The sequence below is a fragment of the Orcinus orca genome, chromosome X (genome assembly GCF_937001465.1).
Source record: "Orcinus orca chromosome X, mOrcOrc1.1, whole genome shotgun sequence".
NCBI classification, from domain to species: Eukaryota; Metazoa; Chordata; class Mammalia; order Artiodactyla; family Delphinidae; genus Orcinus; species Orcinus orca.
The window spans coordinates 111,191,166-111,205,209 of NC_064580.1; the positions used below are offsets into that span (position 1 = coordinate 111,191,166).

Below are 14,044 nucleotides of genomic sequence, written 5' to 3' on the forward strand. Positions count from 1 at the left end.
CTATGCTATAGGATTTAGAGACAGTACAACTCTGCACTCTGCCCGAGAGAGAAGGCTCCTCTCTCTGCCCAGATAAAATACACACCATTCCCATCTTCTAACTTACAACTTAGAGAACCCTGAGTGGTCTCCCCTGCCCTCTTATCACATTAGCAAAACATCAGAAAAGATCAAGCACATGGTATAGTATTGTTAAAGAGTAGCAAACTTCTGCCTCAGCGCATGAGATCCAACTGGAACCTTTATACATATTTGCATTTATCCATTTAACAAATATTCATCTAGTACCTAAAGTGAGCCTAGCTCTCTGCTAAGCAGGAGGGGTACTGGCTAGACATGGTCCTTGCCTCATGGATTTAATTACTTGTAAATAAAATAACTCTTGTATTTAAAGCAGATGAACTTATTCTTATGTCTTTGTACTATTCATAGAATAACCATTTATTTATTTAACATTAAACAAATGCCCACTATGTACCAAGCACTGGACAAAGGGACATTTTACTTTTTGGAAGGGAGACAAAATAGATAACTCAAGCTCTCAAGAACTACCTATCACTCCAGTTTTTCACTCCCCACTCCAGCTAGCAGCCTTCAATTATTCTACCTCAATACCTAGACTTAGAAAATAGGCTCTCCCTTCACAGAAAATATATCAAAGGTCACAGGCTGACTCAAGGCTCTGTCTCATATCTCTGGTGGTTTGAATTTTGTCTTCTACCGGACTCACTTGTTTGAATGTCTCTGATTCCTGGCTCCTAACTGATTGGCTAACATTCCACCATCTGCTTTCCTCTGTTCTTCTAACTCCTGAAGATCACCTAATATCCAAGTATTTTCCCAGGCTATGACCCCACCCCCTTGCTTTATCTCTCTGACGGTTTCCATTAACTTGGCTCTTGTGTGATTGGCCTCCTACCCAGAAATTGTCCAGTTCTTCTCTTCTCCAGCCCTGGCTTTTTCACCTAGTGCTGACCTATAGTTTTCCTTGAATTCTGATACCAACTTGACCCTGATCCCCTTAGGAAAGGACCCTGGCTCCTTTCTTGGTGCACCCAATCTGCCACTACTCTTTCACTTGTTTCATCCTTTTTTGTCTAGGTTCAGGTGGCTCCATAGGCAGGTGGCCACCTACTTAAAGCAGTTCAAGGAACTCTGAAGGCTTTCTAAGGGCTCTCAGTGCTATTCTTCTCTGTATAACGCACCCACCCATCCAGCCATTTGAAAGCTATGATTCAAAAGCAAGGAGCTATCCCTGAAAGTTTACTTATAAGGCACTCTGCAGTAGCAAGGTTCTCTATCATTAACACGTTTATCGGTTTAAGCCTAGATCCTTGTTATGGTCAAATTTGTATATTTTCCTAGAACTCTAAAATACTAGCTCGATTTACATAAGGATCCTAGGATTTATTAGAGGCTTGTAGATGGTAACCTTGTCACATCCCCTACATAAAATTTAAGATAAACCTCTAGAAGGAGGTGACCAAAAGAATACTACAACTCCCAAGGCCAAATAAGAACTCATCCAAAGCAAAGGGAGATTTGAGTATTCGCGAGTGCTGTCTCAAGGCACTGTCACACTCTCTTGAGAATCAAGCAGAGTCCTGAGTTGTGGCTCTTACAAGACTTCTCAGGACAGCTCTAAAGTATGGCAGTTGGACAGCCTTCAAGTTCTAGCAATTAACGAATACAGTCCACTGAAGAACAGACATGCAGCGGCGTGCAACACAAAGTTAACTATTTCAGTCACATCACCATCCACAGTGACAGCAGGCCCAGGAATACAGCAGGGCGCTCCCAAGAGAGACTAGAGTAGCCTCTAGACAGGTCTGGAATGAAAGCATGGACTGAACTTCCCAGAGACGCTCCTGAAGACTTGGATTCGGGCGTTCGAGGACCAGAGCTTTCTCCCCAATAAAGAGGACATTCTGCTACAGGGAAGCGACATTCTGTCATTAGGTATCCTGTAGGGGAGGTGAATCAGGCCACAGACACTTGGTATGGATATAACGGGCATGACATGATGTCCCTAAACTCCAGAGGGAAGACACAGGATAATGGGAAATGCCAGTACGCCAAAGGTACCAAAGGAAGAAATCCAGTAAAGTAGGAGGAAGAGAACCCATATATAATTTCCAATTGGGAGGTAGACTTCCCAATGATGATCAGATTGGTAGGACCATTAATACACTCGGTCCTCAGAGAGAAATAGAGGTAACTCACTTTCCCATCTAACACAAACATCTTGTAACATAACCACCAAATCTCTGAAAATTACAAAGCAATAAGCCGTTTAGTCAGTGAAGTTAAAATAATGTGAAAATCTTTCCAATGGCGGTCATCAACAAGCCTTTTGCCTCCCTTTAGCAAGTCAAGATTCTGTAATATTGACAAGGGGAGCTAAGGGAGGGAGACTGCAGTAAGGGAAAGAAAGAAAACGATTTCTGCTCCCAAGTCTCTGCCTGCCAACTTGATCCACCTAACCCTGAAGTCAAAGAAAGCATTTCTACACACTTTCCCACTTTTGTTTCCCCTCCCCAGTCTCCCAGAGGCTCTCCAGTCTCAAACGGGAGATAATCTTCAGATCAATGAGGGCTGATGTCAAACTCTTAATAAGCCATGTTTTCCCAGCTGGGGGTAAATTCCACTTGCCTGGAAGTAAAACTTCCTAATTAGAAATGTCAAGTCTCTGTTTAACTAGCAAGGAAGGAACTAGGAGTGGGAAGTACTAGGCTATAAAAATTTTTAAATTAACTCTTCCTTCACTCTGAATTTCAAAACTTTGAGCAGTGAAACCTGTAGAGTTAAACTCTGGGTTGATTTTCATTCATTTTCTGCTTGATGGAAATGGGGGCTACAGGAACGGGGGATGACAGAAGAATGGTAGTTAGGAAAACTCCTAAATAATTGACTCTTGAGTAGCTTGAGAAGTCAGTGAAAAGTCCTCTGTCCCAGAATAATGCTAATCCAAGTCCTTACTGCATTGACTTTAAATCTCTAAATTTCTTATTTCCCTGCGTAAAGGCATGGAAGTCCCATCAAAAAGGTAGAAAAATATCTGGGAATAGCAATGAGCTGTCATTATCTGACATTAAAACCTTGCTCCAAATGAATTTTCATAGTAGCCAAGGAGGGTGTGGAGGAAATGAATGACATTTTTCCGAAGAAGACATACAGGTGGCCAATAGGCACATGAAGATGCTCAACATCATTAATCATCAAAGAAATGCAAATTCAAGCCACAATGAGATATCACCTCACACCTGTCAGAATGGCTATTGTCGAAAAGAACACAAATAACAAATGTTGACAAGGATGTGGAGAAAAGGGAACCCTCATACACCGTTGGTGGGAATGTAAAGTGGTACAGCCACTGTAGAAAACAGTATGGAGGTTTCTCAAAAAGCCAGAAATAGAACTACCATATGACCCAGGAATTCCACTCCTGGCTATATATCCAAAAAAACCAAAAACACTAAGTCGAAAAAGTACATGCACCTCAATGTTCATAGCAGCATTATTTACAATAGCCAAGTTATGGAAGCAACCTAAGCGTCCTTCAACAGATGAGTGGATAAAGATGTGGGTGTGTGTGTGTGTGTGTGTGTGTGTGTGTGTGTGTGTGTGTGTGTGTGTGTGTGTGTGTTGGAATACTACTCAGTCATAAAAAAGAAGGAAATTTGCAGTAACATGGATGGACTTGGAGGGCATTATGCTACGTGAAATAAGTCAGAGAAAGACAAACGCCATATGATGCCACTTTTATGTGGAGTCTGAAAACGACGACAAACTAGTGACTGTAAAGAAAAAGAGGCAGACACAGATACAGAGAAAAAACTAGTGATTACCAGTGGGGCCAGTGGAGAGGAGCAGTATAGGGGTGGGAGAGTGGCAGGTACCGACCACTGGGTGTAAGCTAGGCTCAAGGATGTATTGTACGACATGGGGAATAGAGCCAATATTTTGTAATAACTATAAATGGAATGTAACCTCTAAAAGTTGACTAAAATTGTTTGAAAAATAAATAAAAGAAAAAAATAATGTCACCTTCAAAAAATCTCATCTCATCTCATTCTTTGGGTGGGAGGAAATATTGGAAGTGAGTGACACAAGTTGATCCTATCACCCTATATCATGCCCAATTCAAAAAGGGTGTGTGGAGCTAGCAACTTGCCTGTTAGCTTGTATAGTTCCCAGGATGGCTAAGAAAGAGCTGGTGGCATTTCTCAAATTCAGAAAGTAGGGAACTTCTCTCGTCCCTGTGCATCTCACTGCTCCAAATGCTTTGGAGCCCATGTCAGAGTGTGATTTTTTTAATGAGTTCCATTACCAGCTGGTTTTTACCATCTCAGCTGTTTGCTCATGCGGCATTGGAAACAATAGGTCATTTTTCCCAAAAAGCTACAGAAAGTTTCTCTCTTATATTTTTGTTTTCCAGAAATAAAGGAGAGCTTGCCAGGTGGCATGTCCAGGTTCAAACTGGGAGCTGGGTAACATTTATCATAATTCGCCCTGCCCCCAGCGCCAGTCTAGAGCAGCTATCCTGTTGAGTTTCCGGCTGAGGTAGGCAAGCCAAGCAGAAGAGGAGGCCACCAGCCTCCTATGCCAGGTCCACCTCATCTGCTAAGAAACATGGAAACCTACAAGATGTTCAATGCATGACAGGAACCTCATTCACCACTGCTTTGGTTGAATGGGGCACCATGACCAGCTCCCTCAAATCAGAAAGAGGGAATGTTTCAGAAACAAAATGGCTAGTTGCTTTCTTCCTTTAATGTGACTGTAGCAACACTGTCCCTGAATATGGCTTCTTCTTTTAAAAGGTGTTAAGGAAAATTAGGAGCTCAGGTGGAGGTGTTAGCACTACTGGTTCTTTTTTTTTTTTTTTTTTTTTTTTTTTTTTTTTTTTTTTTTTTTTTTTTGCGGTACGTGGGCCTCTCACTGCTGTGGCCTCTCCCATTGCGGAGCACAGGCTCCGGGGGTGCAGGCTCTGCGGCCATGGCTCACGGGCCCAGCCGCTCCGCGGCATGTGGGATCATCCCGGACCGGGGCATGAACCCATGTCCCCTGCATCGGCAGGCGGACTCCCAACCACTGTGCCACCAGGGAAGCCCCACTACTGGTTCTTTTTAAATGAGTGACACATGGATTTTGCTGGGTGGTGGGGGTGAGTGCGGAGGACATTCAGCACGGCAGGAGCTAGGTGACAATTATACCACGTGTTCAATGGTAGGGATTTGACTCTCTCCTGTTACGTATTTTTTCTTCAGTGTGTACACTGTTGTTGGCTCGGAGTTGCAAGCTTTGACTTGCCTGGCTGAACCACGAGAAGTCACGGAGAGAATCTGAAGTTGTTCTTCCCGAGTTACTGATAAAGTTCGGAGGATGGCCTCCCAAATATCAGAAAATGTTTCCAGAGATTGCATGTGTCAATGTGGGTCAGTAAGCCAGTGTTACACCCTCAGAACCACATCTGGCTGCTGCCTCAGGTGAGGTGTATGTTGACCTACACATTTGGCAGGAAGGCCGTGCGAACCCTAAGGACACTATGATGTGACCTCAAGAAATGGGAGTCTAGTATCTTATACCAAGACCTAGGGATATTTTACATATAGACTAAAAGGAGGATATTATGAACTAGCTGATGCTGTTATGTGGCTTCCCATACTCACCTACGGAGGGCTTTTCAAATGCACAGAAGTCACTAAGAAAAAAAAAAAGCCTGTAATCAATGGGCAGCAGAGGCCAGGAACTTAAGTGTGATTGAGGGCTCAGAATCTTGGCTTCATTGGACCCTAGGGCTGGACTCTGGATTTAGGCAACAACACTGAGTGCTGAGAATGAAATTCATTTCTCTTAGAGGAATTTAGTCCCCACTTGCGGTCAGCTGCAGGAAATAGCTTTGGAGAAAAATTTGAGGCAAGCCTCTCTACAACAGCTACCCTGGCCCATCTTCAACAAAGGAAAAGTGACTTTGCACGCTTGTAGGTGACAGAGCTCTGCAAATGACTCTGCCCAAGGCTGGGTTTGTGACAGCAGAAGTGCTATGGCTGGCTTGATTTATTCCAATATTTGGCTAGCTGCTGGCCAGGAGACAAATGTCCTACCTTCTATGTCCTTAACTTCACCTAAGCCCTCACAGAAGTAGAGGGCAAGGAAGGCAAAGCTCTTAGCCAGAGTTAGGTAGTCTATTTTTTTTAAACAAATACTGAATATTTGAGTTATTTGGGTTTTAGAAGAGGGCTTCTTCACTAGTTTTGCTATCTGACACCAAACATTGGTTGTTTTAGCATCCCCTCATGCTAGACTAAAAAGAAAATTTCCTAGAAGTGCCTTGCATTTTCCCACACTTATCAAAATAAACTAGCAATCAAATGGCTGCCACGTGCACACCCCTGTGCTTGGAGACAGCTGGTTTGCTATGCTAAGAATTACAAAGGCTTTTTGGCCTCAGACCCCTGTACGTGATTCAGATCAAAATCTCCACGGGGACCTTTCTATGATGAATGGTCCCAAATAGCCGAAATAAATGTTTTACTTATATTTAGATGTGTACTGATTGCTGAAAGTTGTGTGAAACTGTAAGTGGTAAATGTTGAAGCATTTGAGAGGGAAGTAAATACACACTGTGTGATTCTGTTCAATGATATGCTGTGCACCTGTACTGCCAAAATGATCGCGCTTGTCAGCTGGAAACACGTAACTGTAGGCTAAGGGGCATGTCAGCTGCATTTAGTCCCTGGAACTTTAAGAAATTTGTTTTAACTTTAATTTACTTTTTAATGATGATCTAGGGGCTGAATGAAGCACGTGGGCTGGGAATTGCTCAGCACAGGATGTGATAATTCAATTTCCAATGACTTTTTACCCATTTCTAAAAAACCTATACTAGACTCTCTCCCTATTCTCTAGAATATGATTTTTTATTATTGTAATATAAACATTTCTTTGTAATTTTATATTTTGTATCTATTAAAGGGTTACAAAGGGACTGGAAAGTTTATTTCAAAAATACTAGCAGGGGCTTCCCTGGTGGCAGTGGTTGAGAGTCCGCCTGCCGATGCAGGGGATGCAGGTTCGTGCCCCGGTCCGGGAGGATCCCACATGCCGCGGAGCAGCTGGTCCCGTGAGCCATGGCCGCTGAGCCTGCGCATCCGGAGCCTGTGCTCCGCAACGGGAGAGGCCACAACAGTGAGAGGGTTTGTGATAGCAGAAGTGCTGCTCTGTGTACCCAGAGATGGGACCACACTCTGCAGTTAGTAATGTTTGTCTTTGACTCTATCTCCTTTTTCCAGATATCCCACTGTAGCCAGTCCTATAGGGTACTGTTCTCAGCAAAGTATTGGTTGATACTGGTTGAAAGCATATTCCTCTAAACACTGTTAACATTTTCATAAGAAACTATGAAATGAATCTCTAATGGTGAAATGTCAAGGAATATGACAAACAGTAAATCTTGGTCTTCATCCTGTTCTAGTAGTTGTGAAATCATGTCCACCAGGCTGCAAAGTATTCTACTTACTCAAAGGTTAAGTGTATGCACAGTCATGCCTTGCCTTACACTCAGAATCTGACTAAGAATACAAGTTACACAGACAAATTCCTATCAACATAGTGATGATATTATGAGATAGATTGAGAAGTTTCCAAACACAGAATTATTACCCACAAAATTCATATATTGGGTTGGCCAAAAAGTTCGTTCTGGATGGTCCATAAGACGTTACGGAACATCCCAAACGAACTTTTTGGCCAACCCAATACTATATTGCATGAAGCTCTAAAACAATAAAAAAAAAAAAGTCCAACTTCTACCTCAAGTTCTCAAACTTTACTGTATTCAGTATCACAGTATCATCTGGACAGCTTATTAAAACACAGATTTCGTTATTTAAAACTTTTTTAAAGACAGCTGGACTCTACTTTGATAATTTTTGATTCAGTAGGTCTGTGGTAGGGCCACAAAACTTGGATTTCTAGCAAGCTTTCCGATAATGCTGGTGCTATACAAGCCGGGCACTACGCTTTGAGAACAACGACCTTTACACAAGGTCTCTCGAAGAAAGGTAATGCGTGCCTTCTTTTCTTCCTTATTGTTACTGAATTTATCAACTGACTTTCATAACCAGAGGAGCTTAGGACAGCACACAAATATCTGGTAGAAAATGAATGTAGAGAGGGAGAGGATGATTTAGGGAATTGACAGGAGGGAGAGGAAAGGAGAGGCTGAAGTGTTACAAATTTCATTTATACCAAAATTCTTCCGAGGATCAACCTGGTCCAATACAGCCAGATTCCTTAGAATAGGATTGTCTCATAGTACATCAAGTTGAGCAAACATCCCTTGAATGTCTACTATGTGCCAGACATGGTAGGATTGCGTTGAAAAAAATTTGTCCTTCTACCTCACTTCGGAAAGAGAAGCACAGCAGAGAAATGTTTTCATTTAAGTGCAGGATGTAAGTAATGTACAATATTAAGATGACATTGTGTTAGCCATTCACAATTCATGCCATTTAGGGATTAAATAAGTGAATTAATGCAGACAAAAGAAAGAAATAACTCCTGTTTTTTTGGCTGCAAGTGTTCCCCGCCAGAGCAAAAATAATATTTCTTTGGTGCTTGTGGTAGGATAGGATAGTGTATGCTGCAATAACAAATAATCTTCGACTCTCATTGCTTTCAGTGACAAAGGTTTATTTATGTTTCACTCATGCAGAATGTGCTCTAAGTCCAGGTGACTCTCCAAGGTAGCTGTTTTCTATGTGATGGCTTATTATTAGACCTCTATATCAACACCTGCCTCTACAGTCTTGTCAACAGTGGAAGACAGGGTTGGAAAGCCAGCAACTAAATGCAACCATGCTGAAGTGCTACATGTCACGTCTGCTCATATATCATTGCCTAAAGACAATCTTCCCGTGTGTCCAAGAGTGGAGGGAAACCAGAATCTCAGAAACTTCCCTATAGCAAAAAAGATGCAAAGGAACTTTGACACTGGTGTGTAAAACCTGCCCTTGAACCTAATAACAACACTCAAGCTTCTAGAGAGATGATGATTCAGGAACAGAATGATATTAAAAGTACTTAGGCTTTTGGCCCCAAGTGAAAAATTAAAGGATCACCACTTATTTGCCTCACATTAATTGGGAACTCTGATCCAGAATTCTTTCTTTTTCTTCCATAAACATCTACCCTCCCCCCTAAAATAAAGAATAAATATCAAATTTCAGAAAGAACAAAGGAACTTCTCTTACCCTCAAAGGTGATATCAAAGAAAATAATAAGGTGGAAGACAAGCTCCTGGGTGTGAATTTTATTAAAGATGCAAGAAATTCTTGCATAAAGAATGTACTTTCTTTAGTAACGCTTCAGATGTACAAATACAAGCATATGCACATGCGTGCGTGCGCACAGACACAAACACTCACACAGCCCTACATACTTGGCATAGCTTACTGGCTTTAACAACTCTAAGAGGGAAAATGGGAAAATTACTATTACAGAGATAGATGATTTCTCCTTGCCAGGAAGCCTTTCATTAAAAGGTTCTAAATTCGTCATAAACTATTTAGGCCATGACTCAAGCCAGAATATCTGTAAGAGAGGCTGTTTTCATTCATTCCCTCTGTGTCATGCTCAATTTCCATTCCTGAAATTCTATGATTGCACATATACTCAGGACCCAACACTCCCCATTGCAACCAAGAGTAAAGTACTGGTTAAAGCCAGTCTGCTCCATTAAGCCGAATCAATTCAGTAAACATCTGCTGAGTGTGTACTATGTACAGGGCACTGTGCAAAGTGGTATGGGAAATTCAATGTAGGTAGGATTTCCCTCAACCTAGAATTCTCACTGTCTGAAATAAGCTGTTAAGAAGACCAGTCCCCTAATGCTTGGTAGGGCCAATCAGTGCTTTAGATCAGAGTTCAGAACAAGGGAGGACGCACATCTAGCAGCTTCAGTCAAGAAGGACTTTGGAAAGACATAAGGACTGCACCGTGTCTCCATCAATGGATCTGCCATGGTTAGGGACAAAGGAAGGAAGTGGACAGCCTATGGTCAGGGAAGAGTATGGAGAAAGTCACTGAAAGGGAAAACTCAAAGTTGGCCAAATGGGTAGAAGAGATTGGTGATGATTAAAGGAGACTGAGCTGCTTTTTTTTTTTTTAAAAAAAAAAAAAAACCTTCCTTAATCAAAATCTCTGGAGATATGGGCTTCCCTGGTGGCACAGTGGTTGAGTGTCCACCTGCCAATGCAGGGGACATGGGTTCGTGCCCCGGTCCGGGAAGATCCCACATGCCACGGAGCGGCTGGGCCTGTGAGCCATGGCCACTGAGCCTGCGCGTCCGGAGCCTGTGCTCCGCAACGGGAGAGGCCACAACAGTGAGAGGCCCGCGTACCGCCAAAAAAAAAAAAAAAAAAAAAAAAAATCTCTGGAGATAAAGAAGGGTGTCAGGAATTTGCCTTTTTGAAAACACCCTACACACACCAGTTAATCCCAATCCAAACCGAAGTTGGTGACCACTTCCCTGCACTATTTGTATATTTGCCCTTACTAATGTCTCTTTCTGGATTACCCTTTCCCCTCATCTCTGTCCATCCCTCAAGGTCCATCTTAATTGCAGCCTCTTTCAAAAAGCCTTCTTTGATGTTCCCCACCACAATAGGTAGACTAGTCCTCTCCCACTGCCTTGTGGTGGGAGATACAGGGAAACAAGAGAGCTGAGGTGTAAGGGAGTGTTGAGGGCGCTAGAAAGAGATAGATTTCCAGGGAAGGAACAAAGATTTGCACTTGGAGTATTATTCATTTGTGTTGAGGTTGCTACATGAGTGTAAAGTAGAGGCTTAATCAAAAACAAAGTAAAGCTGTCCAGGCCCAGAATGTGACAGAACATTCACATTACATGTGTTACATCTCTCCAAGCCAAAATTATTAAAAACCCCTGCCAGCTTCTTAATTCCTGGAACATAGAAGGTATCTGATATATATATATTTTTAATTTGAAGACTGAAGTAATAATCAAGGGTCTATATATGCTGTTTGTGAAATCCCTGTGTTATCAAGAACTATGCTGGTTTGCAATAGACAGACCATTTAAAAAATGTCTTAAATCTCAATTCAAAAAACTTTTTTGGATACTTCTGCATATCAGACACTATTGATGGGGTTAAACACAATGATGGGTTTAATTCCTTGCCTCCCCCTTTTCAAGGAACTAATAATGCAATGGAGGAGACACATAGGTACTGTAATGCCAGGCCTAATGAGATTTCTGTTAAATAGAACTAAAAGCAAGTGCTGACGGAGGGTGAATTCTAATTAGTAGAATGAAAGAATTGAGGAGTAGCAGTTTCTGCAGGTTTGTCTGAGATGCATAGAAACCAGTGGTTATCTATCCTTGGTAGATTCTCACCTTTTAGAGCCCTAGTGGCTCGGGAAAAGCCTATGCTTTCTATTTCCCTCCACACCGGAATGAGCATGTGGAGAAATACAAGTGGGATTCTTTGTTGGATCCAATTTGGGGAAAGAGGAGGCCCGGGAAATGCGGACTTGTGCCTGTGGGAAATAGAAGCCAGCGAGAGGGCAGCCATTACCCTGTCAAATCCTGACGGGAAAGTCAGCATGTAATATGAACTCCGTGTTGCTGGTCGTGGGAGAAATGGCAAAAAGAAAGAGAAGGGTTAAAGAGGACACGGCATTCCTAAACTTAATTGAGTCTGAATTCCCCACCTCCAATCCCAAAGCCAGATATGAGCCTACGCAGGGGAGTGCCACAGCTGCAGATCTCATCTGCAGACGGAGGGGTTGGACAAGCTGACCGCTTTATTGCGCTCAAACTCTGGTATGTTATGGTCCTTTTGTATATCCCAGGGTCCACCAGAAGGGTAAGCGACAAAGCTGATTGGTTCTGGGATTGTAAAGACAAAGCAAAGTACTATCCCAATCACCCAGCAACCTTAGCTATACTTCCTGGGGAAAGCCATAGGAAAGAAAAGGGTAATTAGGAGTTACAAAATATCTGCGAGATCTTAGTTCATATGCTTGGGAGCTGCCTAAGCCCTGGGGACCAACAGTACAGACAGGAAATCAATATTAAATACTCTTTGTACATTAGCTCCTGAAAGTTCACTATCAACTTCTGAAAATGATCCTCTATAAAAGGCAGCTAAACCTTGGGCAACCTTCATGTGGCTTGGTGACACAGAGGCTAAAGAGTCCCCAAGGGACCCATGGAAGTCAAAGAACAGGAGCTACAGATGATTTTTACAGCGTGTCATTGGGGCTCCAGGCAGGGTAATTCAACCCTGCATTTGCATACAATAAGCACTTCAACTGTGTCCTCAATGAGAAGTACTCGCTAAAAAATTGTGAGTCAGCTAAAAGTTGAAGATCTGGCCTACGGGGAAGAAAGTGGGAAAGGTAAGGGAGAGTAAGGAAGAGTCTGCATCAGGGAGACTGTTCGTAGCAGGGGCCTCCCTCAATTTCCTCTAGAGAAAAAAATTCTTCCCCTAAGCAGCTAGTACGCTGTAGGAGAGAGGAAACAGAATGATATCCCTCCCTGCTGGAGATGTGACGATGGCCTACACTCTCTTGTCACTAGATCCTGATCTCCCCATCGGGCTCAATTTGGTCGCCAGCTGTTACAAAGCGTGCATGTTTGTGCATCTGTATGCACACGTGTGTGTGAGCTCTTGTGCTTTTGAGAACATGTGTGAGTTATTATGTGTCCAAAATAACATAGGAAAAGAATTGAAGGGTAAAGGGTCTCCCTAAGATTAACTGGACTTCAAACGCTCCAAATTCTGAAGCCAAACGTAAGCCTAAAATGGCCCATATACATTCTAACCTTATACATTCTAACCTTATTTTTTGTAATGGAGCCTCTTAGCGGGCGGTCTCAAACAGGGTAATATACATAACCTTTCACTTGTCTGTTACCAGCTAACAAACACTGTTGCCGTGGTGGATGAGTAATCCAGTCACCTGTCCTCATATTCCCAGTGTTCACATTAAACTAATAATAAAAAAAAAGTCTCAATATTCAGAAAAAGGGGAAAAACAGGCTGATTTTCTATTTATCTTCTCCCCAAATCTATTTCTGTTCCTGCACCCCAAAATACTGACTAGTATAGCTCCCTGAAATAGGGACGGAGACTGTATGTTTATCTTTCCCCTAGTTTAACGAAAATTTGGACTTCTGTCTGTGTTTCCACCACTAGACGTTTTCAAGGCTAGTAACTTCAAGTGAAAGCGAATGAAGGTTTTTAAATATACAAACCGCATTAAATATTTGCAGGGCACCTCTACAGTTTGGAACCTCTCCCTTATGAGATTATTTTTTTTCCAGCATCTTATTAGGCATGCTTTGTACATGACCTTGGGAGCCAGGGTATGTTCCAAAATAACATTATCTTGCACCCCAGGAGTACACTGGCAACCTTTAGCTATTACACTTGGAAATTGAAATCAATTTCCCTTTCCCAACTCTGCCTTTCTGGCCAGGTGTTTGTAAGGTTATTTTGTAGGCAAAAGTGTCTCCACAGTTCAATGGAGCTGATGAACTGGGATGTGGAAAGCACCCCACTGACAAACCCACGCACCTAAGGTTGAAATGAGAGACGTGCTGTTAGCGGACGGGTTATAGGCTGGCATTCAGATCTAGTTATAGGGCCAGCCTGTGCACACGGAGACGCTGTCCACACATTTTCTTCTTAACTGCCCTTACACTCCTCGGGGCATGGGTGATATACATTTGCTTTAATTACCTTGATGGCTTCAGAGTATTTCTCTTAAATGACTAGCAGTTAATTCCTGGGTACATAAAAGATCCTCTCAAGCATCTCCTAGAGACACCAAACTGATCTGGAAGTAGGAAACAATAAGATCAAAGACGACTGAGGTGTCTGTCTGGAATGGAGGAAGGAAAACAATTACAGCAAGGGTTCTTTAACTTATCAGTGTGATAAGAATGCAGATTCCAAGGCCCGCCTTCTTAGAGATTCCAATTCCTTAAATTTAAGACAGGATGTAGAACCCT

The 14,044-nt window shown here is 42.4% G+C and overlaps 1 long non-coding RNA gene across 1 annotated transcript; it reads left to right on the forward strand.

The window, feature by feature from the left end:
* The first annotated feature begins 4,774 nt into the window (after window positions 1-4,774).
* LOC125963040 (uncharacterized) lies at window positions 4,775-10,191 on the forward strand. Its single transcript, XR_007474793.1, has 2 exons — window positions 4,775-4,925; window positions 10,156-10,191. It is a non-coding gene; the product is annotated as an uncharacterized LOC125963040 (long non-coding RNA).
* The last annotated feature ends 3,853 nt before the right edge of the window (window positions 10,192-14,044 follow it).